The 25,611-nt window shown below is 48.2% G+C and overlaps 2 protein-coding genes across 2 annotated transcripts in view; one reads left to right on the top strand and one right to left on the bottom strand.

The window, feature by feature from the left end:
- LOC147012185 (3-oxo-5-alpha-steroid 4-dehydrogenase 2-like) overlaps positions 1-25,611 on the top strand; it is a 73,765-nt gene that overhangs the window by 821 nt on the left and 47,333 nt on the right. The window lies entirely within an intron of this gene.
- The window catches only part of LOC147012186 (pleckstrin homology domain-containing family G member 1-like), a 180,318-nt gene that overhangs the window by 128,401 nt on the left and 26,306 nt on the right, over positions 1-25,611 (bottom strand). The window lies entirely within an intron of this gene.

Here is a 25,611-nt window from a genome sequence, read left to right as displayed (position 1 = left end):
GGATGGGTCTATCTTGTACTGTACAAGCAGAGTGCACACCCTCCTGGTGGGTAGAGTTTGCGCGTTACTTGCTGAAAATGAGTACTGTATAGTCTCTGGCTGCGTCTAAAAGGTTCGACATGGTCGAAAGTGGACGGTCCACAGGGGCAAATCCAGGGGGGTTTCTTGGTTGCCCGGAACCCCCCCCCCCTCTCCCAACAAAAAAAATATTTACCATTACAGTGGCAAACCCAGGGGTTCCCTGGTCACCCAGAACTCCTTCTAGTATGTCATATAGACACTACCATCACTCAGGTAGGTCTCACTAGTCATGATATTTAAGATTGAAACTTGAAGTTTATTGAATTCAAGCTATTTTATTTTTATGCATTTAAATATTAAATTGATTAACTTTTATATCTTTTTGCACAATACATGCATATCGAAGAATATGTGAATGTGCATTTATTTTGAAAGCTGCAATAAAGTTTTCATAACGTTCATATGACTTAGATTTTCTGTTATTTGGAACCCCCCCCCCCCACCCAATTCCTGGATTTGCCCCTGGTCCAAGTCGTGGAGTCTGAAGGGTATAATCTCGAAGTGATCAAGGGGTCCAAGCAATCTAAAGGTGTGTAACGTGTATGAAGGGTGGTATAAACGGTGTTGAGGTCTAATTAAGAGTCAAGGGATTTCAGGGGTGGAAGGTCAAGACTAGAGGTTAAGGCCCTGTCACACCTTGACGATTTGGCCAGCGTATGTCGACGTATGAAAAATTTGCCGAACCAAGCTGGCACACGTCGAATACGTATGGGTAAGTTTTGTATACGTTTAGAGCACGCTGGCATACGTATGGGTAAATTTTGTATACGTTTAGAGCACGCTGGCATACGTCGTTGTACACCGGCATACGTCGAATACGTATGGGTTAGTTTTGTATACGTTTGGAGCACGCTGGCATACGTAGTACGCTGGCACACGTCGAATACATATGGGTAAGTTTTGTATACGTTTAGAGCACGCTGGCATACGTCGAATACGTATGGGTTAGTTTTGTATACGTTTGGAGCACGCTGGCATACGTAGTACGCTGGCACACGTCGAATACATATGGGTAAATTTTGTATACGTTTAGAGCACGCTGGCATACGTCGAATACGTATGGGTTAGTTTTGTATACGTTTGGAGCACGCTGGCATACGTAGTACGCTGGCACACGTCGAATACATATGGGTAAGTTTTGTATACGTTTAGAGCACGCTGGCATACGTCGTTGTACGCTGGCATACGTCGAATACGTATGGGTTAGTTTTGTATACGTTTGGAGCACGCTGGCATACGTAGTACGCTGGCACACGTCGAATACATATGGGTAAGATTTGTATACGTTTAGAGCACGCTGGCATACGTCGTAGTACACTGAGCTGTTAGACAAATTTTCCATGCTTGAAATTTTTCGACGTATGACTCACACGTTCCGCTACGCTGGCATAAGTTGTAGGCACGTTACGCGATCGTTGACACACGTTACTTGTAAGTTACTCATAAGTCGAAACGCGTCGAGGTAATGTTTAGCGTCAGTGTTCCAGACTCCGTTTTTATTTTTTATTTTTTTTTTTTTTCTTCTTCTTCTTCGGCATGACGGTGATGTTGACATTTCGATTTCTAGTGCGGTTATAATATAATATAATTAATAGGCTGCCGCTCAATGATTTAAATCATAACTGCACTAGAAATCGAAGTGTCAACATCACCGTCATAGCGAAGAAGAAAACAAACAAAAAAAAACATGGAGTCTGGAACACTGATGGGTTCCTCCTGTGAAGCCCATTTTTATATACCAATTCCCCAAAACGCTGCCAATACGCCATTATACGGTAGATGTAAGTTAGAAACACGTTCAGTAAGTTATGGGGTCGTCCGGAAGACGTCAAATACATCTACATACATCAATATGCGTTGGAGATAGGTTACACATAGGTTCAAAGCACGTTACTCGTATGTTAAAAATTAAGTTTCGGGTACCCTAAACGTTACCTCGACGTGTTTTGACTTATGAGTAACTTACAAGTAACATGTGTCAACGATCGCGTAACGTGCCTACAACTTATGCCAGCGTATGTGGAACGTGTGCGTCATATGCTGGATATGTCGAAAAATTTTCAACATGCTGAAAATTTGTCGATGTACTCGGCGTACTACGACGTATGCCAACTTGCTTCAGCGTGCTCTTAATGTATACAAAACTTAACCGTAATGTATTCGACGTGTGCCAGCGTATTCAGCAAATTTTTCATACGTCGGCATATGCTGGCTAAAACGTCAAGGTGCGACAGCGGCTTGACACTTCGATGACAGTGCGGTTATGATTTGAATCGTCGAGCCGCAGCCTTTTAATAGGCTACGCCACGTGATCGTCGGCGATACGCTGCCGCGCTATGCATAAGTTAGACTATCGTTGGGCGTAGGTTGTGAACGCCGACAACACGCTCAGCATTCGTTGGTATAAGTTGTCTATATGTTATTTAAACGTTCTGTGTACGTTACTAATACATTATGCATACGTCCAACTCATTATGAATATGTCCAAAACTGGAAAAAAAAAACATCAATAGTTCAGCGTACGCCAGCGTTTTACATACATTTTGATACCTTGCCATATGCTGGCTATAACGTCAAGGTGTGACAGGGCCTTTATATGGGCCTAAAATAAAGGGGTTCTAAATGACAAAATGGGTCTTAAAAGTAAAAAGAGCTTCAGGGATCTTAATGGTTTTAAAGTCTAACAGGCCGGTCTTAAAGATCTTCAGCGTCTTGGGTTCTAGAGGGTCCAACAGGGTGTTTGGGTTCTCAAGGGTCAATGGGGTCTCTATGGTTCGAAACACTGTTTTGTCTTAGTGTTCTAAGGGCTCTATAGGATCTCAAGGAGTCTAACCGTATGGACTATAGAGGGATCCAAGGGATCTAGAGGATCTTCGAAGGTCGAAGGGGTCTCAGCAGTCTAAAGGTTTCAAAGGTACTTTCCAATAACATCTAATTAATAGATGTCATCACAGTACAATGGAGTTCGAACGGTACGTAATTAAGAGACTATAGTCACATGGGTCGACCGAAGCTTCACTCGCGGCTTCGCGGACCGTGTTTTTCATTTTCATGTACAACTAGCAGAGGTTTCCGGGCAACGTCAGGTCCCTCTTCCCACTCCACCTCTTCCCCTGCCTCTTCCAACCTCACCCCTTGAGGGACGAATTCATCAATATGGTTGAAATAATGATGCTATAAATGTTTATCCTCATCAACATGCCATGAATTTCGGGTGTGTTCAGTTACAAAGTTTGTTGGAGAACGCTTGCCAAGTGGCTTAAGCACTCAAGCAAGCACGCCATGAGAAACCGTTGATGAGGAACGGCTGACTTGGCAAGTGCTAGTTAGCTGCTTGGTAACAACACACCACTGGACATCTTAACAGCATACAGTACATACAAAACACCAACAATAGGACATTAAAAAAAAATTATACACTTCAAATATTAATGATGAGTATTTTCAGTGTCTTGAAAAACTACTGTGTTCAGACACACACATCCATGCACAGACACAAACTCAGCTTTATATTGTTGCAGACCCGGGGTCAGGCGAAGACCACGAGGGGTGAACTACTTCGGGTTCCCACAAGACTCTCCGGAATCGCAGGCCGTCGCACACGAATAACTTTGTGACGCGGCGGGTCGCTAATCGACCGTGAACGCCAATAACTCCACCACGTGACTTTGGGTCCTCCATTTACTGAAAGGTCATGTGATCTAATTACTGGGTGACACACCCTCGGTACAAACTTGCTGAAACCGGATCACATTACCAGATCAGATGCAGCCGAGCGGGACTGCCAAGCACAAACTGGCGAGGAAATGGATCGTTGGGGGGGGGATAACGTCCCAGCTAAATTAGGGTGCGAACCATGCTGGACCAATGGAAGAAAAGACAAAAACAAGCTGGGAACATTTCTAAACAAAGCATTTATTTACAACCACAAGGAAAAGTATGTGGCACAGTGAATTGTGTTTATTTGTATGTACGGCAGGGGATAGCAAGGAATTTGTGGGGTGTGACAAAAGCAGACACAGAGCAGAGTTATCCCATGATAACTTCCACAATGTTCACTTAAACTAGGACAGGCGCGCACGCACGCACACGCACGCACGCACGGAAGATTAGATATAGCCCAGAGAGAAAGAGCAGATGAGGATAAACGGCCTCCCAATACGTCGCGCTGTCGGCAGACACCAACCCTAACCTAACGCAACCCAGAACGCTTCGGGAGAAGTAGGTGAGAGAAATACTGGTGGTGTCTAAGGTGTGGGAGTGGAAGCTGTGGTGGAGTGCAGTGTCGTGCCAGAGGAAAATAGGATTGCGAGTCAGTAATGATGCTCTTTGTGTGTCTAAAGAAGATGGGATAGAGAGAGAGAGAGGAGAATAGATGCGTGATGCAAAAGATCCCTAATCTAACCGTGTAGAGGTCTGTTTGTGTAGCGTGTACCTCCGTGGGACGCTCCGCCTGAGCGTTCCCACCTCGAGATGTGGCGCGTTATCTCTTGCTTGATCACTTTGCCAGGGCTCTTGGCAATGTGCATTCCGCACTGGTCCATCTGGCTGCACGGGGGTGGCGGAACGTTAACATCACAGCAGGGAGTCTCGGCAGTCAGGATCTCAAGAAGAAGCACATCCTGGTAACCGCACACCAATCACCACCCTGGACGTGCCTGGACGTGCTCTGACCCTGGGCGTGGTAATGACGACCCTGGACGTGCTCAGAGTTCAGTCTGAATGTCGAATAGCAATGGACTTTCCCCTTCGTCAGAGATCATGACCCGATTCAGGTACTCAGGGTTGTCCATATTGTGGAGCACATGCATCACATAATTTATCTTTTTGATATGATCATCCACTCTTGGATGCTAAACCAGTTGAAGCTTATGTGGATGGAGCTGTATCTGTGTGTGCAGAAATTTATGCACGGTTGAACATGGAGTTTGTAGTTTGTTACGGGCAAGATGGATGGACTTCATTGGGCTTCTGTGGAAGGCAGCACATATGCATTCAACATCCTCCTCAGATGTTCTGGGCTTTCCTCCACCATTCTGTTTTCGAACGCTGCCGGTCTCCTCAATTTTTTTCATCCTGCGTACAGGTCTCTTCGGGTTGGTGGTTCCTTGTCAAACGTTGTATGGAACCGTTGTTGCACCAGGGTAGGTGACTTCAATTCAGCTAAACATAACACACATTTTGCCTTTTCTCGGGGAATCGTCATAATTCGACTTCACTGACGACAGACATACAAGTGGGTGTGATCCGTTAGCAAGTGGCTTGCTTGATTCAAAGTTTTCAAGCAAGTACTCAGCACCGATTAACAACATGGCCATCTCCAGTGTAAACAATGCCATCATGGTACTCGAACAGATGCGATCCAGGCCATAGTTTTCAATTTTACTCCATCGTGTGAAAACTTCAACAAATTAATTGATTGTGCTAGCAGCAGCTATAGAGAGTACTATATGAAGAGTAAAAAAAAAAGACAAACCAGCAGAGATACATTTAAAGTACACCATGCCAAATAAATAAATAAATAACAAATCCTCCAGCGCGCGACATTTGGCACCTTCGGCGCCTGACAATGTCATCTTTCAACATATGGACATGGAATTGGGAGGGAGCGGTGAACAATAATTGATTTATTCATTGATTAATTGCTTAATTAAAATAAACAATTATCATAAAATAATTGATTTTTCAATCAATTGCCTCATAGCATACCTAAACCACCACTGTTTCATCTGAATCGGTAACTTTTTGAAAATTAATTCATCTAAAAATGAATAATTGATTCATCAATATATCAGAAATACCCTTTGTGGCCAAATATTAGCTTCCCAGCTCAAAAGGTGCTTGAGATATTGCCCAGATGCGAAAGAAAATGTATAAGTAATTAATAAATCGATAATATAATTATTCCCACGCTTTCGAAGAAAAGCGGGAATATTGTGATTGGCTCCGTCGTCCGTCCGTCCGTCCGTACGTACGTCTGTCTTATCCTGTAACTCCTCCTACACCATTTGAAATAGGAACTTGAAACTTTGGGACATAGTAGATGTATGTATGGGGAAGTTCACAACACTGTCGGATTTTTGATATGACCCCGAGGGGTCGGACCAGAGGGGGTGGGGTCATGGGGGCTGATTTTTTTTTTAAGTGTATTTACCATTGTACATGGTAAATTATTTTATTAAGAACTTACTTATGTGGCCCCCATTAGTGACAAACAGTCACAGGTTGTACTGTATTTATCTAATTGATTATGAATAATTATAATTAATATTATACACAGTTCATTCCAATGATTAAATTGATGCACAGTTCTATATTGCTGGACAGTGTTAAATTAATGTTTCATGAAATGTTGACATGATTGCAATGACTTCTGATTTAGTAAACATAGTAAGTCTTTGGTCATAAAGCACATCAAATAGAAAAGAATAGTCAATCCATTTTGGAAGATAAAATTTCACCTAACGTTAATGGGACAAAGCAGTGCGCGCGGGAATATGCGATGGTGTGCCATCGACAACGTAGTTCTAGTTTGAGATATGTGATGTTTAAGTAGAATACGTGTCTGCAAGAACAATGGGCATCCCAAAAAGGTTGATTGAAAAGAGTTGTGAGCTATAGAAACAATACAACTCTCGCATCAGTCTTGCATAAGGCATCATACACAAAGTATATGACACTTTGGTGGGTGAGTGTTTCCTGGAGTGTCACGAGCGTAACTGGGGAGGGCGCCACAGTCACGTGACTCCATCAAGCAATATTGACCAACACACGACTTTCAAAATGATGTAATCCGCCCCAGAATGTTTGGTGCGCATGCGCAGAAATCCCTTGCAACAGCAGTTATCTGGGCAGGGAACATATTGTTACAAATTCTGGCCCACCTGGCGTGCGATTGGCCGCGTACCTCCTAATGGCAGCCGCGTCGCCCACCGGACGGACAATTCAGTCGTGACCCTCCTGGAACTACCGCCAGGAGCCAGTCACGGGTGGGGGTTTAACCTCACCACAACCCAGTACGCATTCTACCCGCGCGGAATAGGGTGGACCGCCGAATGTCGATATACCTAAATACCCGTGCGGGTAACCTTTCGAGGGAGGGGTTGCACCACGCCGCAGGTCGGCTTAGGACACGAACTGCTTAAGCGGTTCGTTCCGTGCTACAGGGATAACCGAGTGGTGTTATCGCCGACCTCGACGGTTCAGATTATTTATCGGGTGTTTAAAACCCACTACTCATTCCAGGATGCAAGATGGCATTTCATGGGGTGAAAGGAGGACTCGACGAACGGGATACGTTGCACACAAGGACATTTATTCCAGCAACACGTATACAGTCATGCAATATACAAGCGACAAATAGAAGGCCAAGCAATACCACCGACTACGATTATTATCTTCAGTCACTTACACAGTCGTTACTTAACAGGACACGGCGCCACAGCATGCATACAAAAACAACAGGAAAACCCTCCCCATAAGCAGGGAGGTAGATGGGGTTCATAAACCTTTATGGTCGTGGGACGTGGATGACCGAAAAGGCCCGCGAGACTGTGCTGGTTACCTGCCCCCTCGAGGTGTGACGGTGGGCAGGTCACGACGCCTTGTTCCCACGGCAGCTAGCGTAGCCGCGCCTGCTCTCGACCCTTTCCGATGATGTGGTCGGTGAGTTCTCTCCGGCGTCCCTCGCCAGACGCGCAGGGCTGCACCTCCCGTCTGCGTCTCTGAGGCGTCGCCCGGACTCTCCACCGGCCCGCGCCTTCACCGACAGGTCGCCCAATGCCAAGACGAGAGAGCCCGACCTCGACCACCAAGAGAGAGCTCGGAGATGAAGCGAGAGGATGACGTCCACCAAGAGAGCGAGTAGAATCCAACACGACACCGACAGAGAGAGTGAGCCTCACGCGCGGTCCGCTTTGTATAGCGCGGGGCTCCGCCCTTCGCTCCTCCCCGTTTTCGGCTCCACCTTCCTTCGAGAAGGTTCCCGAAAAGGGGTGTTCCCTCACCCCGACCGCCTCACGCTGTTCATCCACCAATCGGCGGCGAGCTGCCCTCCCCCTTTCCTTCACACCAAGCGCAGGGAAAAATGGCAGGAAAAAACCCCACAGGCTTCACAAGTGCTTTTGTTCTGCCAATCCTTCTCGGACGGTTTCCGTGGTGCGGAATCCGTCTTACCGTGGTCCGCGGAGGATGGCGTTCGTAAGCGGGCGTAGTGGAGAAGATGGTGGTGATTGTTGTTGGGGTGGTGTGAGTGTGGTGGGACGTTGTGGCGTAGTTGGTGGCAGTTGTTTGCGTGGAGGTTTGTTGCAATGGTGGCTCAAAATAACTATAGATCAGTGGTTCCCAACCTTTTTTCTGTCATTTCCCCCTGCACCCAATTCAACCATCCAGATTTCCCCCTTCATGTGTTTGAGAGAAAGAACAGTTAAAACACACTGAGACTATTTACTAATTTATTTTTCAAATGCACTAACACAGCTAACATTAAATTGTATTGAATAAGAACACAGCATTTTAGTGTGACTTCTGGCATTGTTTGCCGTTCACGAGTCCTTCAATGTCTGGGGGAGTTATGGAGAGCGCACAGCGAAGATCCGCCTCTACCTCCAACTTGTTGCGTGTCTTTTGTTTTGAGGTGTACCAGTGCCGAAAATCCTGTCTCACACAGGTAGGTGGAAGAAAACTGGACCAATATCCGCAGAGCATTGGTCGCAAGAAGCGGGTAGGTTCCTCGGACTTGGGTCCAAAACTCTTCCAGTTCCATATTCTGGAAGGCATCCTTCGCTGTAGAGTCGTTTTTCAAGTCCAGGAACTCTTCCTGCCACGCTTCTGGCACATCATCAACGTTCCTCTGAAATGGGTCTCTGATAAGCTTGTTCTCGTTGCTCTCGTTTGTGATCCCCGGGAAGTAAGACTTGAATTCTTCCTCCAAGCCTTCGAGGTGTTGTTTGATATCCTCGGCTATTGGATCAGGCAGACCATCCTCCATATCCTCCACACATTCGTTCAGAGCGAGGAATGAGGAAAAACTTCCACTCCCCGCTCTTTTCTTCCACAGTTCCAGTTTAGCCACGAAAGCTCTGATCTTGTCCGACTGAAAAAGAATGTTGGTCCCTTTGCCCTACAGTTTCCTGTTGAGCTCGTTCAATGCACTGAAAATATCGGACAAGTAGGACAGCCGCACACGGAAAAACTCACCCTTCAACGCCTCCAGAAGCACAACATTCTCTTGGGCCCGAAGGAAGGCTACCACCTCATCAAACAATTCCAGGACTCGCTGCAACATGTTTCCCTTTGAGAGCCACCTCACCTGAGTATGAAACAGCAACGATTCGTGGTCGGCTTCCATGCCTTCACAGAGCCGACGGAACAGCCGAGTGTTCAGAGCGGAACCCTTGATAAAGTTGACGACTTTGATGACAGTCTCGAGATGCTGCTTGAAGTTCTTGGGGAGAGTTCTCGAAGCAAGCGCCTCTTTGTGGATCAGACAGTGTGTCGATTCCACTGCCGGATTCTTTTGCTTGACGAGCGTGACGAACCCCGATCGAGAGCCGAGCATGGCTGGGGCACCATCCGTGCAGACCCCAACCAGAGACTCCCAGCTGATGTTGCTGTCTTCGAAAAAGTCATTGATAAGGTCCATCACATCCTGAGCTTTGGTCGTGGTCTGGAGAGGTTTGCAGAAGAGGAATTCTTCTGCAATTCCTTTTTCGGTGGTATAACGAACAAAGACCAACAGCTGGGACAGATTCGCAACATCTGTCGATTCGTCGAGTTGAATTGAAAAAAACTGTGACCCTCGAACCTTCTGAACAACTTGGTTCTTGATGCTCTCAGCCATATCATTGATCCGTGACCGAATGGTGTTGTTTGAAAGGGAAATCTGGGTCATCTTGTTGTGGGCAGCCTCACCAAGGACCAACTTCACGCACTGCAGCATACAGGGCTTCACCAATTGTGTGTGGTTTCTTCTCCCTCGCAATCTTGTACGAGACTTTGTATGACGCTTTCACAATAGCGTCAGTTTGCTGACGAAACGTTCCAGTTGAGTCCAGTCTCATCTTCTTCAGATAATTTTGTTTCAGCTTGAAGTATTCACGATCCTTGTTCTGTAGTTCGGGATGGCATCCTTGAAGGTGTTGCTTCATCTGGAATGGCTTCATGCTACCATTCCCCAAGGTCTTTGTGCAGATGACACATTGTGGCAGATGTTCCCCGTTATTCTCAACGAACGTAAAAGCGAAGTCTAGATATGCTTCTGAATATATCCGTTTTTTCGACATGATCACTTGCGGACCTGAAAAGAACAAGAGAGATCATATTAAGACATGTAATAGAAAAGAACAAAGTAAAAAAGAAGAAAGAAAATAAAACATAAGAATGAAAGTGGGTAAAGTTCAGGAAACGGGTACTCCTGAGAAGAGAAGAACAGAAGGCTATTACTGGAAATTATTTTCTGATAATTTCCAGAATTTTAATTCCAGACTAGAATTTCCCCCTGAAACACCCAAATTTCCCCCCTGGGGGGAATTTCCCCCCGGTTGGGAACCCGTGCTATAGATAAAGAAAAACGGCTATCTCAAAGGGTCGCAGCCCGGTGAACACGAAGAATCCCCTTTAAACAACGGTGGGGACCTATCTGCACATAAACTTAGCGTCATAACTGATCTAAGGACCCTTTATGGTGTATTGCGAATTTCCACAGCCGTAACAATATTTCGTGCATGCCAGATAAGGATTGTTCCCTGAAATGGCTCATAATCCTTTTAAAATAAGTCAAATACTGGGAAAAGTACCTGAGAAAAGGGGTGTGCCTCTGCGCATCGAAAGATTGAGAGATCTTTCTGATCAACTCACCCAAAAAGTTGATGTCTTGCATCCCATACTGCAAAAACTCCCGATGATGTGGGTCCGTGGAAAACCTGTGTACGGGCGCGTTCTACCCGATCACCACCGTCGGTGAATACCCTGACTGGGGTGATGTTGTACGACTGCCTGCGGCAGTTCTTAATATCAATTTCATGCAATTCAAGGAACATCATCAGAGTACTCCACATGTCTTCTGCTTTGTGTCCAGCATTCGGTATAAATGTTAGGAATCGTTCAACGAGATTTCTGCCCTCCAGGTAGTGAAACATGACATTCAACTAATGGATATGCGTCTCATCTGGTGTTGAGTCAAGCGATATCGAATAGTACTTCGATTCCTTTATGCATTATGTAATCTCATTTTGAACACGACTGCCCATCAACAACAACAGTTCCTCACAGATGGACGACGACAGATATCTTTTGTGTGCCCGCTGCCTTCATTTACATTTCGTTGGATGTGTTCAGCCAAAAAGTCGTCATATTGTGAGATTCGCTCGAGAAATCTTCAAGACAGTTTCCGTCACCAGCCGAACTCAATTTCGTTCACACAAAAATTGAATTACACTTGTCACATGTTTCAGTACTTTCAGCCAGTAACTGCTCTGCCTTTCAACCTCTGCAGCAAGTTCACTGTCAATTCTACCTTTTATCGGTTCCACGCCGATGTTAATACGATGAGCGCTTCTACATGTGCATTCGACAGTTCATGTTCTGTAACGAGTTGAATTGCTGCATCGGGCCGCATCAGTTTGCAGATAAAGCAGTAAAGCTTCTCCATTGTTGGAGAAAAAGCCACAATCGCTTCAACAGTTCATTGTTCCGTGCTGTTCGATAGATCACGTACGTCGTGCATTTTCTGTTTGTTTTCTCCTGCGGGCTGCTGAGTCAAACGCAAGTCGAAAACCATCTGTTCAATTAAGTGTTGTTGCATCAGGTTGTGTGGCCCAGTAGTCGATCCGCTACTTTGTTCAGGCCAAGCACCAATGTCATTTTCGGTACCGGTTTCATGTATAGCCAACAATGTGTCACCTTGATTAGTCTGCAGTTGATCATGATCGAAGTCTGTGTGCGAGTTGTCAGTCTTTCTTTAAACAGTCCTCTACTTCCGGGTCAACAGCTGTCGGAATCTCGAGATTGTCCCGATTTACCTCACGTTCGTCCTGTGATTCTCCAGAAGATTCAGTCGGATTAATTCCATTTAACTTTAATGGGGTTCCACAGGTGATGTACTCGGATGAGAGTCAGGAACAGCATGGGGGGGGGGTTTGGTGTTTTTGTGACGCATATCCATTTTTACCCACTTTGCGACAACCTCTGTATGCTTATTTTGTCCTTTGCACGTTTCGAAGTCCCAGATTCAAATTCTCTGATCCGGATCCAGATTCAAATCTTCAGCAAAATCGAATCGTTACGCTCTGGAAAAAGGAAAATTTCCTCAACATTACCTTCACATCAGTAACTACACCCCCAAGAACAGGATCACATCCTGAAAAATAAACATTACCCTAAGAACAACAACAACAAACAACAACAACATGATTGCTTTGGGGAAAGGCATTGTTCGAGGCCTGATGCCCATATGTGCTCTGGCTTTCTCAAAGCCCGTGACCACTATCAGCTGCAACCTTTCGATATACATTTGATAATCCTTGTTTTACACTGAAGGCAAAACTGAAATGGAAGGCATAAAGATTGTGAATACTGGATAACGCTTCCGAAGATGGCTTGGGCTGACATGACTTGGTTTAATCCTGGATGAGCCCTTGGGTGGTGGAGGAACCTGGGTACGTGTTGGGTGGTGGAGACCGTGGGGCATGTGCCCCAGTTGCCCTTGGGTAAATTCCGCCCTGTGTACACAACTATTAACTTTTGTGTCACATTTGGTTAGGTTTCTCCTTACGAATACCAGGATTTTGTTTGCATCATTCACAACATGGTCCACACGATGATTCCTTATGTCTTATTGCTTAACAGGTTGACACCGAGGTAATGGCTCTGCTTAGCGGATGTAAGGTTTACCCTCATCATGCAGTATGTGAAATCCCTAGGTTGTCTGCATCTTGCTGTGTTGTGAAACAACAGCAAGAAGAAAGCGCTTTCGACCATGATGAACTGTTGGCACGGGTGCATAGGCCATGGCAGCGAGATGCAAAGTAGAACCTCGGAAGGAGTAGAAGACTTTTTAATCTCCGCCATCTTCGAAGATGGATGGAGGTTACTGTTTTCACCCCTTTCTGTTTGTTTGTTTGTTTTTGTGAACAGTATTACGGAAAAACTCCTCGACGGATTTCGACGAAACTTGGTGGCGGGGTTAGGTATGGTCCAAGGATCATGTTTTAAGTGATTTCCAACCCCCCCCCCAAAAAAAAAAAAATTGTTAGAGAAAAAAAAATTTTGCAACCTTTTTTTTCAACAAAATTTCTATTTTTTTATTTATTTTTATTTTTTGCATTTTTACATGTTTTAAGTGATTTCCAACCCCCCTCCCTCACCCCCCAAAAAAAATGTTGGAGAAAAGAACTATAACTCTGTCAGCACTGTTGACATCATATTTAATGAATAAGATATAAGGTTCACTTGAGTGACCCAGCAGTATTGGCGGCGGAGGTTTTGCCCTCTCCCGAGTGCTCCCCCTCTAGTTTTTTGTTTGTTTGTTTGTTTGTTTGTGAACAGTATTACGGAAAAACCCCTCGACGGATTTCGACGAAGCTTGGTGGGGGGGTTAGGTATGGTCCAAGGATCATGCCATTAAATTTTGGACTTGGTCCCCCCCCCCCCCCAAAAAAAGAAGTTAGAGAAAATTTTTTTTTTTTGCATTTCTACATGTTTTAAGTGATTTCCAACCCCCCCCCAAAAAGTTACCCCCCCATAAAAAAATAGATAATTTTTTTGCATTTCTACATGTTTTGTGATTTCCAACCCCCCCCAAAAAAAAAATTATTAGAGAATTTTTTTTTTTGCAATTCTACAAGTTTTAAGTGATTTCCAACCCCCCCCCCCCCGCCCGCCAGAAAAAATGTTGGAGAAAAGAACTATAACTATCAGCACTGTTGGCATCATATTTAATGAATAAGATATAAGGTTCACTTGAGTGACCCAGTAGTATTGGCGGCGGAGGTTTTGCACTCTCCCGAGTGCTCCCCCTCTAGTTTATTTATATTTTTAGGAGAAGACGTTGCAGCCATCACCGGCACCCTGAACAAATTCCAAATTCCTGTTCTAAAGACTCGGCCAATATTTCCCCTGGCCAACCTGACAAGAAGGTGTGAATAATTGTGGCTGTTAAAAGATCCAATTTTTTTTCCTGTTGCTTCTAAAAGTTATTTGCTATGATGCGTGCTAAAGTGTCATTATAATCAACATAACATTTCAATTAAAATGTATTTTAGCTTGTACTGTATTTGAAAGTTGGTTTTCTTTCAAAATTATTACAAAATCCCACAAAGAGCAGTTTTTTTCCCCCCTCTTATGCAATTGGCAGATGCCCCTGCATCGGCGTTGAAAAGACCTTTTGAGAACGGCTGCAGTTGATGCAAGGATTTTTTAAAGAGGTCTTGTTATAATGCACATGTTGATCATTTAAAGTGGGATAACGAGTGCTTTATGTGGAAATTGGTTTAAAAAAAAACGAGTGAACTAAGAAATGCAAGCCACGCTCGGCCATTTAGCAAAGTAAGTCTGTTCTTCAAAGTTCAATGTTGTATTTACATCGGGTGTGTTTGTGCCAACTGTGCCGTGATTTACAGTATTAATCAGGTTAAAATATCACCTGTTAACAGAGTTTATTCCTGCGAGTTAACATGTAAACTGCCATCAGTTTTTTTACTTACGAAATCTTTCTTCCGTCCTCTGTTTTTGTGTTTGTGTGTTTGTTTTTAGGCATGATAACTCGAGAAAGGAAGAAGCTACCAATGTCAAATTACACTACGTGATTCAGGAGGGTGATCGCTAGCGCTGATTAGATTTTGGTCAAAGGTCAAGGTCACAGTGAGGTCAAACATTCGATTTTTGATGGTTTTGTACAGAATCATCGTAGAAACTTCTGGTTTGCGTCGCTACCTTCCCTAGAGACAGCTTTTATTCGACAAGGTCAGAGGTCAAGTTGACGATTTCGTAAGTACCAGTCTATGACTGCTTGTTTGTTTGTTGCTTTTTTAACGAGCATTTTCATCGTTTGGACTCATTTCTGAACTCGATATGATTGTTGACTGCATGTCTGCACGTGTACGTGTACTCGAGCAGTACATAGAGTTGCATGCAGGTTGTCTGGTGGATATTTCATTAATGGGATACAGCTGCGACGAAATACAATGCCTCAGTGTGTTTGTAGAACAGAAAGATGGAATTTTGTAAAATTGCTGGCACATGAACGGCCTACTCATCATTTCTTTTTTTTTTAAAGGCACTGCATGTTCTTTAACATTCACTAGCAAGTGTTAGTTGATGGAACAGCCAACTTGGTGTCCTTTCTTAAAGGATAGCATGACTCTGCCAATGGTATCCAATCTGCAGGGCTTCAGCGTTGCATTTTGTCATCACATCGTCCTTCAGGAATCGAAGCCAGACAAAAGTCGGGGCTTATTTTTAAAACACTGACATTTTTTGTTGCTCAAAGATATTGTTGTGTCAGAGGCTCATGGACATTATATGCTTCCACGCCAGAGGCCTAATGTCTCTGTGAACAGCTGGACGATCTTTTATCTATGACCCATCATGCTGAAGTGAGCTGAAGCAGCATTTTCACCCCTAACACTTACCCAATTGGAAAGGATGGTGGTTGCAAGAGTGCAGGAAGCAAAAAGGTGGGAGATGCTCCTTATAATTATGAGGGGTTTTATTATAAATTAATATGGGGAGAAAGGTGGACAAGATGCTATGGCTAGATGGAACAAGCCAGGCAGTCGGCAGATACAAATATGGATAAGCGAACATATTGTTGTGGTTGACCAAATTCGCAAACCACCATTCAGGTCCCTTAGGTGAGATATCTCTGTAAGTATATGTGTAGTTAGGCCCAAACCCGTTGTTTCGAGGGAATAAATGTCATTCAGTCAGGCTGCGACTCTTCAGGATAGCCGTTTTTCTTTTACTATCTTTATTTTGGACCAGCCGCCATTACTACCACCACCAACCACGTCTCAACAGCCATCACACAACAACCACCAACCACAACGCCGCTTCACAACAACAGCCACGACCTTTACCGTCACAACGCGCCACCATCGCATCACCACCATTCTTGCACCACTTGTGGGCACCGATACTGGACTCGTGCAGGGCGCGCACCGAGCAGCGTGTTCAGAAACATCACAGACTTTCCGAAGAAAACGGATCAAAAACGACTCGCGCCCACTTCTGTTCCGTCCCATCGGTGAGCGTGGGGCGATTTGGCCCCGCCTCCAGGGCGTTGGAGTGTGGTCGCTATATGCAAATTCATGGATCAAAAAGCATTCACGCCCACTTTTCCTCGGTCCAATGGGGAGCCAGTTAGAGGTGAAGGGTCGGAGGTAAAGGGTAAAAAGGTGAAGGAGCGAAGCCACGGGGCATATAAGGGGCCGCGTTCGTCAGTCGAAGGAGTTGGGAGTTCGCGGAGCCAGTGAAGAGTTGGGACGAGTCAGGAGAGGAGACGGAGAGGGCGATCGGACGAAGCTGTGGAGAGGCGGCGGCGGCGAAGGCGGTTGAGGGGGTGCTCGCGTCGGATTCGGGGAACTGCGGAGGGAGAGGCCGGCGGCGCGACCGAGGTCGTGGTGGAGACGCTCGTCGCGGGACCCGAGACAGGGAGATATCCTCCATCCCCCGAGCATCAACAACCCCCCTCCTGTTTCCCCCCGCGCTGAGATAGTGCGACAAGGGGGCCCCTTTCCCACCCCCTACCAGACACCGTCCGCGAGGCCCGCGGAGTTGGGGCGCCACCGCCACTTTGCGTCTCATCATCAGACGGGTAGGCCCGACGCGGTCTCGGCCCCAGGCCCGCCTACCCCCCTCATCCTTGAGGGTGGTCCTTTTCTTTTGCTTTGGGTATATGTGTTGGCGGCGCCGTCTGTGAAGTAAAATTGTACAAGTGTTGCCGTGTGCTCGGTAGTCGGATAGCTCTGCATTGTCTTCTTCTTTTATATTTGCTTTTTGTGTAATATTGTGTGTTTCTTCTCCTTTTACATTTGCTTTTGGTGTAATTGTATATGTGTGCTTTCCGTTCATCGCGAAATAAATGTGCTTATTGTTGAACTGTTTTCCCGTTTCGCTTCGTCTTTGCCTGTATTGCATCTCCATCTTACTTCACGTAAAGGGTTGGTCGTGGGCTAAAACGCCCGATAATTAATCGAACCGTCGGGGCCGACGATAACACCGCTCGGTTATCCCGATAGTACGGAACGGGTCGCTTAAAGTGGCCCGTGTCCGAAGTCGACCTGCGGCGAGGTGCGATCGCCCGGTCTACCCTCCGTGTGGGTACTTAGGTAGGTCGAATTTGGCGAGCAACCCTATCCCACGCGGGGGGCCGATTGGCACGATCGTGGTGAGGCCGAAAGGTCCACCCGTGACTAGTTCCCGGCGTTAGTCCGAGAGGGTCACGACTGGATTGTCCGTCCGGTGGGCGACGTGCCGCGATTCGAGTTACGTGGCCGTTCGCACGCTGGCGGGCGCGAATCCGCAACACTGGTGTCAGGTCGTGCGATATAAACTCATCGCCCTCCTCGCGGCACTGGTATCGGAGAACGGGAAAATGGGCTCTCCTGTCTCCAGCTAAATTCACGGGAATCGGTCCAGGGGTGAGAGGAGCGACCCCCGATTCCCTCCAAATTACGAGCGAGCTAAATTAACCCTTCACGAGAAATAAGATGGCGTCTCAAGGCGAGCGGGAGCCGGGGGTATTAGAAATGGATGTAGAATGTGTAGAATCCATGGCTCAGGACGAAATCCCCGTGCAGGAAATGTTGATTGTGCAGGAACATGAACTCCCCCAACTGAGCCCAGAGCCCGAAAAAGGTGCGGCGGCGGCCGCGGTGTATGACACCTCCCCTCCCCCCCTCCGCCAAAACCCCCCGATCTTTGCCGAAACGGCTCACCCAAGCGCACCCGACATGGCCCAGCTATTCGCCATGCTGGCGGCAATGACAGCGAGGATGGATGCAAATACACAAAAGATGGATGCGAATACACAACAAATGATCGAAAAGATGGATGCAAACACAACTGAAATTATAAACGAAATAAAACGCATGAAAACTAATATGGAAACAAATGCGCAAGGAATGAAAGAGCTGCGGGGTGAGACGCGGAACATGGGCCGAAGCCTGCAGGCGGGCATGAAGGCAGTAACCGCGGAGCTCAAAATGGCGACTCCACGTGTAGGAGAGAACGAGCTGGGAGGGGGTGCAACGGCTGTCGGGCCCGCGGTGGAGGCGGGTGACAAAATAATTTGGGGGGCGTGTTTGGCGAGGGTCGTGACAGAAAAAGTGACGGTAACCGAGAGGGACAAACTAATTGGGGTGACGGAGACGTGCACGAGGGAGATAACAAGGGAAGAGACGGAAATGATAGTTGAGACAAGGGAGGTAAAGGGTGAAGAGGTGACTGAGTTGGCAGAGACACGGGAGATGGGAACGATAGAGGGAAGACTACACGATGAAGACGGGGTAAGTGACGCACACACACACACGGAGGTAGTGGAGGATAATGGGGGTGAGCTCGCGGACTGGGTAGAGACCCGGTGCGAGCAGTTGGATAGCCTCCTCCAGGAACGAGGGGAGGGAGTATTCCCCCTTGAGGCGAGTCACGACCAGGTGGGTTCGGTCGTGCTTTGCGAGGTTGAGGGGACGGGTGCTGTGGTCAGGTGCACGGAGAGCTTGGGGGTATAGAGGCCCCGGAGACCCTTGTGGGGACACGAATCCCCAGTGTGGTTGTCCCTGTGTGTGTGTGGTGCAAGGTGTGAGTGCGTCCCCGTGTGTGGAAGCGACCCTGTGTGTGAGTGGTGTGGTGGCGATTGTGCCGGAGTACGTGCTTCCCAGCACGCCGTGTGTAAAAGGGGCACCGCAAGTGGAAGAGGCCGTGTGTGTGGATGAAACGGCCAGTATGGATGAAACACCGCGGTTGAGTGCCCCCGCGTGTGTGAGTGAGGCACGGTGTATGAGTGAGGCACGGTGTGTGGATGAGGCACCGCGGGTGAGTGCCCCCGCATGTGTGAGTGGTGTGGTTTGTGTGAGGGAAATGGCACGAGTGAGTGGAAGGCCGCGAGTGAGGGGAGCCACGTGTGCAAGGGTGATGGCATGCGTGAGTGAACGGCCGAGTGCAAGGGAGACCGTGTGTGTGAGAGAGCGGTATGTAAGGGAGATGTCGGTGGGCATGTGTGAACATGCAGCCGCGTCTCCCGGGGTGAATGTAATGGAATGGAGTGTGAGCGTCGTAACACGCAGGTGTGCGTGGGTCGAATGGCGACGACGGCGACATGTGAGTAAAGAAAGCCGAGTAGCGGCTGTAGTTGTTTCGGGGACCGTGCCGGGTTCACCCAGCAGTGAGCACGAAGTCCGTGCTGTGCAACGCACGAGGCCCCCACGTGCTCGCTTGCGAGAGTGAAGTCGCGGTCCGGAAACGCACGCGGTGGATTTGCCGATCCCGCGGACGGACAAAGTTTAGGCAGGATTCGGATTTGGACCAGACGGGTTCTCCACGCGATCGTGTGTGTTAAGCTCCAACGGGCAAAGCACATGTGTTCGCGTGGGGAACCCCTCGAGACGTGGGGCTTGTGTTTTTTTTTATGCGCACGGTGACGTCATGGCTGCACGTGGGGTTGGAATCCGGCAGGAGGGGTATCCCTGCCGGATGGTACCGTCCAAGGAGGGACGAGGGACACGTGCAGCTGCATGACGTCACGGGCAGGTGCAAAGTGCGCGAGCTGTGAGTTGCCGCGCTGGTGCTGCGCATGTAAAGAAAAAAAAAAAGCAAGCCTCACTTTCGCGTGCACAGGATTCCTGGGCAAGGGGTGGAAGACCCCCTTGACCAGGGCACAGGATGGAAACTAGTTAGGGGGAAGGGTTAGCTTCGTTAGACCGACTTCATGGGGCAGGTGTAAGTCCTCATGGAGTCCGTGGAATGGATTAGTTAGAGGGATTGTAGCGAGATTTAGGTTGGGAAATTGATTAATGGGATTATTTTGAGGACATGGACAGACTTGTGAATGTGTAGAGGGGACGTAGTTTAGCTACCTAGTGTTAAAAGGAACGTGCTGTAGTTTAAGGGACGACGTGGGAGCACGAGTTAGTTAGGGGGTGCAGATAGAAGGATGGCAGAGTTCAGCGGTGTGTGTGTTGAAGAGTTGTGGGTTGTGAGGTGAGTACATGTGCTTGGTGAATGAGTGAGGCCAGTGGGTCTGTGTGTATGGAGCGAATGGGGAATGCATGGTGCGATGAGTGATTGGGAGGAGGAGTGACTCCCGCCCAAAGGACCCCGGGGTCAGTGTAGAGTGAGTTAGGGGGTTAGTCAAATTTACAAAATGGAGGTCGTTTTGTTGTTGGTGGGAGTGTAGGCTCGAAACCTGTTTGGAGGGGTGCAGGAGCCCTGTTGACGGGCTGGGAGCGTGGCTGCGAAAGGTGAGTATCGCTGAGTGGGTACCCCGGGCACCAGGCTAGTCGGCCGTGGTAGGCCAAGGGCCCATGGGGGGCCGGGATAGCGTAGTGGGCACGGGTGCGCCTGCTTGGTGCGGGGGCCCGGGGCGCCATTAGCCGCGTGGGCAGAGTTTTGGGCACGGGTGACCCTCGGAAAGGGGCCCGGGAAGCCAGCCTGCCACGTGTGCACTTCAGGGGAGGTGCCATGGGGGGGCACTCCCCGGTGTTTAGGGATCTGGTAGGCTCGGAGGCAGTGTAGTGCCCGGGGGTGCCATAGCGGGAGATTCGGCAGAGGGTCGTGCCTGCCAAAGGGAGCCACGTGTCCCAGCCATGAGACCGTGTGAGGGCACGGAGAGAAAAGTGGGGGGCGAGGCCCGAAATTGTGAGGACACCAACACAGGTGATGGGAATCTGGGTTGTTAGAACCAATAGTTTAAGCGAGAGGCGCTTGTTGAAAGCCCCGGGGTAGTTTAACAGTTAAATGGATAGGGTAGATAGGAAGTGTACCCCTCCGCACCATCCATCCCCTCGCTGTCGTTGTGGGCCGCTGGACCCACTTTGGTTATAGATCGCTGAAGTCTGGGGAGGCCATCCTGAGGCTTCGTTGGGCCTCGACACAGGACGCTAGCTCTCCCTTGTTCCCCTCCGGGAAGGGAACGTAGGGGTTGGGAGTAGGCTAGGTGACAGCATAGGTTAGCCGAACAAGGACAGTACAGGGGGTTAGGGGACGATTTATAGTGGGGAAGTAAAAATAAAAAAATAAGTTGGGGCTAAATTGGGGTTTGACAAATTAAGGGAGTGGGTATAGACAGTGACAGGCAAAGGCGATAGGTTGGGAGGGAGGCCGTAGGGTAGGTCCGAGCCCGCCTTCCTAGTGGCCAGCACCACCGCACTCCCTCCACCAACCTCCACTGAACGGCAAAGGCTGGCCAGCTTCATCTGCTGGCTGCGTTGCTGCAAGGCAGAGGCCGGCCAACTTCATCGGCAGCTGTTGTTTTGCTGCAAGGCCTGTACCGGCCGGATCGTCTGCAGCTGTGGTACTTCAAGGCCTGTGCCAGCCAGTTCATCTGCCGGCTATGTTTGCCTGCAACGGCCTGGTTCTGCAGGCTGTGTTTGCCTGCTGCCTTTGCCATGCCATGCCATGCCCACTGCCCACGTTCACCAGCCCCGTTCAATTTTGCTTTGCCCCCCCTGTTCATTGCCATGTGCGCCAGGATCAGAAAGCAACAGTTTGCAAGCTGCAAGAACTGCCCTGATGGCAGCTACAACACGGGCCTGCAGTGGCGGCCCGTGCACCGTGTTTGCATTCAGTTCAAACCATTCATCCATCCATTCGTTGTGTTCATTGCGTGTGCCACTTGAGCTGGCACGGAGACTACGTTTGTGCAGCCCATGCACCGTTGTGGTTCACTGCGTTCAGTTCAAACCATTCATCCATCCATTCGTTGTGTTCATTGCGTGTGCCACTTGAGCTGGCACCGAGACTACGTTTGTGCAGCCCATGCACCGTTGTGGTTCACTGCGTTCAGTTCAAAAGGGAAGGCCTTGGACTGCGTGTGAGCAGCCGGCCACGTTCCCTGTCACCTACATTGTTTGAGCCAGAGACTGCATGCGAGCAGCCTGGCTCCCTGCTAACTGCTTTCTTTTTGCAGAGTTCATTGATCCTGGGCCATGGTTTAGTGTAAAATTTGTAAGTTAAGATGTACTGTAAATATGAGTGCGCCCCCGGCATGTTTGTCTTAGCGCCGGCAATTTTATTTAAGTCGTCCGTGTGAGTGAGCTTGTTTAGGTAGTTACTCAGCCCTCAGGTTATTTATTTTGGGGACACGAATACCATGAATGTCGCACTCAGGGATCCGTAGGTAAAATGTACTAGGGGAAAACTACACATGAGGGCACACGAAAATTTGACGACTCGGGACGAGTCTGTAAAAAAGGGAGGGGGTAGTGTTGTGGTTGACCAAATTCGCAAACCACCATTCAGGTCCCTTAGGTGAGATATCTCTGTAAGTATATGTGTAGTTAGGCCCAAACCCGTTGTTTCGAGGGAATAAATGTCATTCAGTCGGGCTGCGACTCTTCAGGATAGCCGTTTTTCTTTTACTATCTTTATTTTGGACCAGCCGCCATTACTACCACCACCAACCACGTCTCAACAGCCATCACACAACAACCACCAACCACAACGCCGCTTCACAACAACAGCCACGACCTTTACCGTCACAACTCGCCACCATCGCATCACCACCATTCTTGCACCACTTGTGGGCACCGATACTGGACTCGTGCAGGGCGCGCACCGAGCAGCGTGTTCAGAAACATCACAGACTTTCCGAAGAAAACGGATCAAAAACGACTCGCGCCCACTTCTGTTCCGTCCTATCGGTGAGCGTGGGGCGATTTGGCCCCGCCTCCAGGGCGTTGGAGTGTGGTCGCTATATGCAAATTCATGGATCAAAAAGCATTCACGCCCACTTTTCCTCGGTCCAATGGGGAGCCAGTTAGAGGTGAAGGGTCGGAGGTAAAGGGTCAAAGGTGAAGGGGCGAAGCCACGGGGCATATAAGGGGCCGCGTTCGTCAGTCGAAGGAGTTGGGAGTTCGCGGAGCCAGTGAAGAGTTGGGACGAGTCAGGAGAGGAGACGGAGAGGGCGATCGGACGAAGCTGTGGAGAGGCGAAGGCGGTTGAGGGGGTGCTCGCGTCGGATTCGGGGAACTGCGGAGGGAGAGGCCGGCGGCGCGACCGAGGTCGTGGTGGAGACGCTCGTCGCGGGACCCGAGACAGGGAGATATCCTCCATCCCCCGAGCATCAACAACCCCCCTCCTGTTTCCCCCCGCGCTGAGATAGTGCGACAAGGGGGCCCTTTTCCCACCCCCCTACCAGACACCGTCCGCGAGGCCCGCGGAGTTGGGGCGCCACCGCCACTTTGCGTCTCATCATCAGACGGGTAGGCCCGACGCGGTCTCGGCCCCAGGCCCGCCTACCCCCCTCATCCTTGAAGGTGGTCCTTTTCTTTTGCTTTGGGTATATGTGTTGTCGGCGCCGTCTGTGAAGTAAAATTGTATAAGTGTTGCCGTGTGCTCGGTAGTCGGATAGCTCTGCATTGTCTTCTTCTTTTATATTTGCTTTTTGTGTAATATTGTGTGTTTCTTCTCCTTTTACATTTGCTTTTGGTGTAATGGTATATGTGTGCTTTCCGTTCATCGCGAAATAAATGTGCTTATTGTTGAACTGTTTTCCCGTTTCGCTTCGTCTTTTCCTGTATTGAATCTCCATCTTACTTCACGTAAAGGGTTGGTCATGGGCTAAAACGCCCGATAATTAATCGAACCGTCGGGGCCGACGATAACACCGCTCGGTTATCCCGATAGTACGGAACGGGTCGCTTAAAGTGGCCCGTGTCCGAAGTCGACCTGCGGCGAGGTGCGATCGCCTGGTCTACCCTCCGTGTGGGTACTTAGGTAGGTCGAATTTGGCGAGCAACCCTATCCCACGCGGGGGGCCGATTGGCACGATCGTGGTGAGGCCGAAAGGTCCACCCGTGACTAGTTCCCGGCGTTAGTCCGAGAGGGTCACGACTGGATTGTCCGTCCGGTGGGCGACGTGCCGCGATTCGAGTTACGTGGCCGTTCGCACGCAGGCGGGCGCGAATCCGCAACAATATATAGAAGGAATGTGATAAATAATCATATCCCACTGGACACCACAGAAACCCGACTCTGACGAGGAACAAGGGGGCAGACAAGGGCTTGTATGGGTACTCGCTAGTTGAGGACCGACTGGAGAAACTCGGCCCATGAATGCGAGGAGCGATGAAGGCGACGCAAGATGTTGCAGATCTGGGCTCAAAAGAACGACGGTCAAGCCCACAAGCACTGATCCCCAGAGGTCAGGGATGGTGTATCCATTCTTCTGTGCAGCACCGCTCGCACTCGTGTCTGTTTCACATGAGTTTGATCCATCCAGACTTTGGGACTGCCTGCCCAAGCAGTGATTCCCATGGTTGGCCACCCGCTGGTGTGGTTGGCACCTTGTTCTCACCGTCCTGCCCTGAGGGGCATGCCCATAAAATGTTCTACCCCTTTCAGGGTTCTACAGCACATCTCGCCACCATGGCCTATGTGCCTCGCCGCCATGGCCTAAAATCAAAAGTAGATGGAAGATTTGACTTTGCAGGTTTAAGACATTTCTCCAAACCGAATAAAAGGGAATATGAAAAATAAAAATTACATCATTGAAAAAGCTGGATGAAACCAAGAGTGAAAACATAAGTAAAATGGTTGAAATTATCTGCTGTAAATGATCACAAAACGCTGACATTTCAGGTTGTAGCCTTTGTCTCCCTTTTGCTTCGATGAGGTGTGAAGCCCGAAACATCAGTGCAGTGGACAACTTCAACCATTTTATCTCATGTTTTTATTTTCATGTACTTCCAATGAAGGCGGATAGTTACCTGCACCAATAAAGGTAGATGGAGGTTATGCTTTTACCCGTTTGTATGTCTGACAGTGAGTAGGATATCTGAAAAAGTTAGATGGATTCAGACAATAGTTGGACAGGTTAGATGTGTGACAAGGACAAATTGATTAGACTTTAAAGATCTGATTGGGATCCGGATAGCGATTTTTTTTCTTTTTTTTTTTTCTTTGAGTGATTCTTCACAGAGCCGGATTTAAGTTTAACAGCCCCTGGGACATTGGGGTAGTAGAGACCCCCCCCCCCACCACCAAACTTGAAATGTAGTGATCAAAGAAAAACGAACGAGCTGAACTGCGTTAGTGTGTGTTGATTGATAAACATTTCACCACTGAACTTTTTAAAACAAGATAAATTAACAGTAAAAATATTTTAAATTATCAGTTGTCGCTTAATAAAGTGATGTTGAATTGATAAAGTGATTTTGATGGAACGTTAACACAAATTTATCAAAAACTGGATGGGAAAAGTCGAATTGCCAGCCTTACAGAGCAGATTTGACCCCATATACCACTTCCTTGGCTCTGCTACCTTTGGGTCAACAAGGGAATGTATACCTACACGAGACCCTCGTATAACGTGGG

This window comes from Eptatretus burgeri, chromosome 15, assembly GCF_056783735.1.
Source record: "Eptatretus burgeri isolate ZD-2024b chromosome 15, Ebu_testis_v1, whole genome shotgun sequence".
In the NCBI taxonomy this organism is placed as follows: Eukaryota; Metazoa; Chordata; class Myxini; order Myxiniformes; family Myxinidae; genus Eptatretus; species Eptatretus burgeri.
The sequence above is the reverse complement of the archived record's forward strand: the minus strand, read 5'-3'. Positions and strand labels throughout refer to the sequence as shown.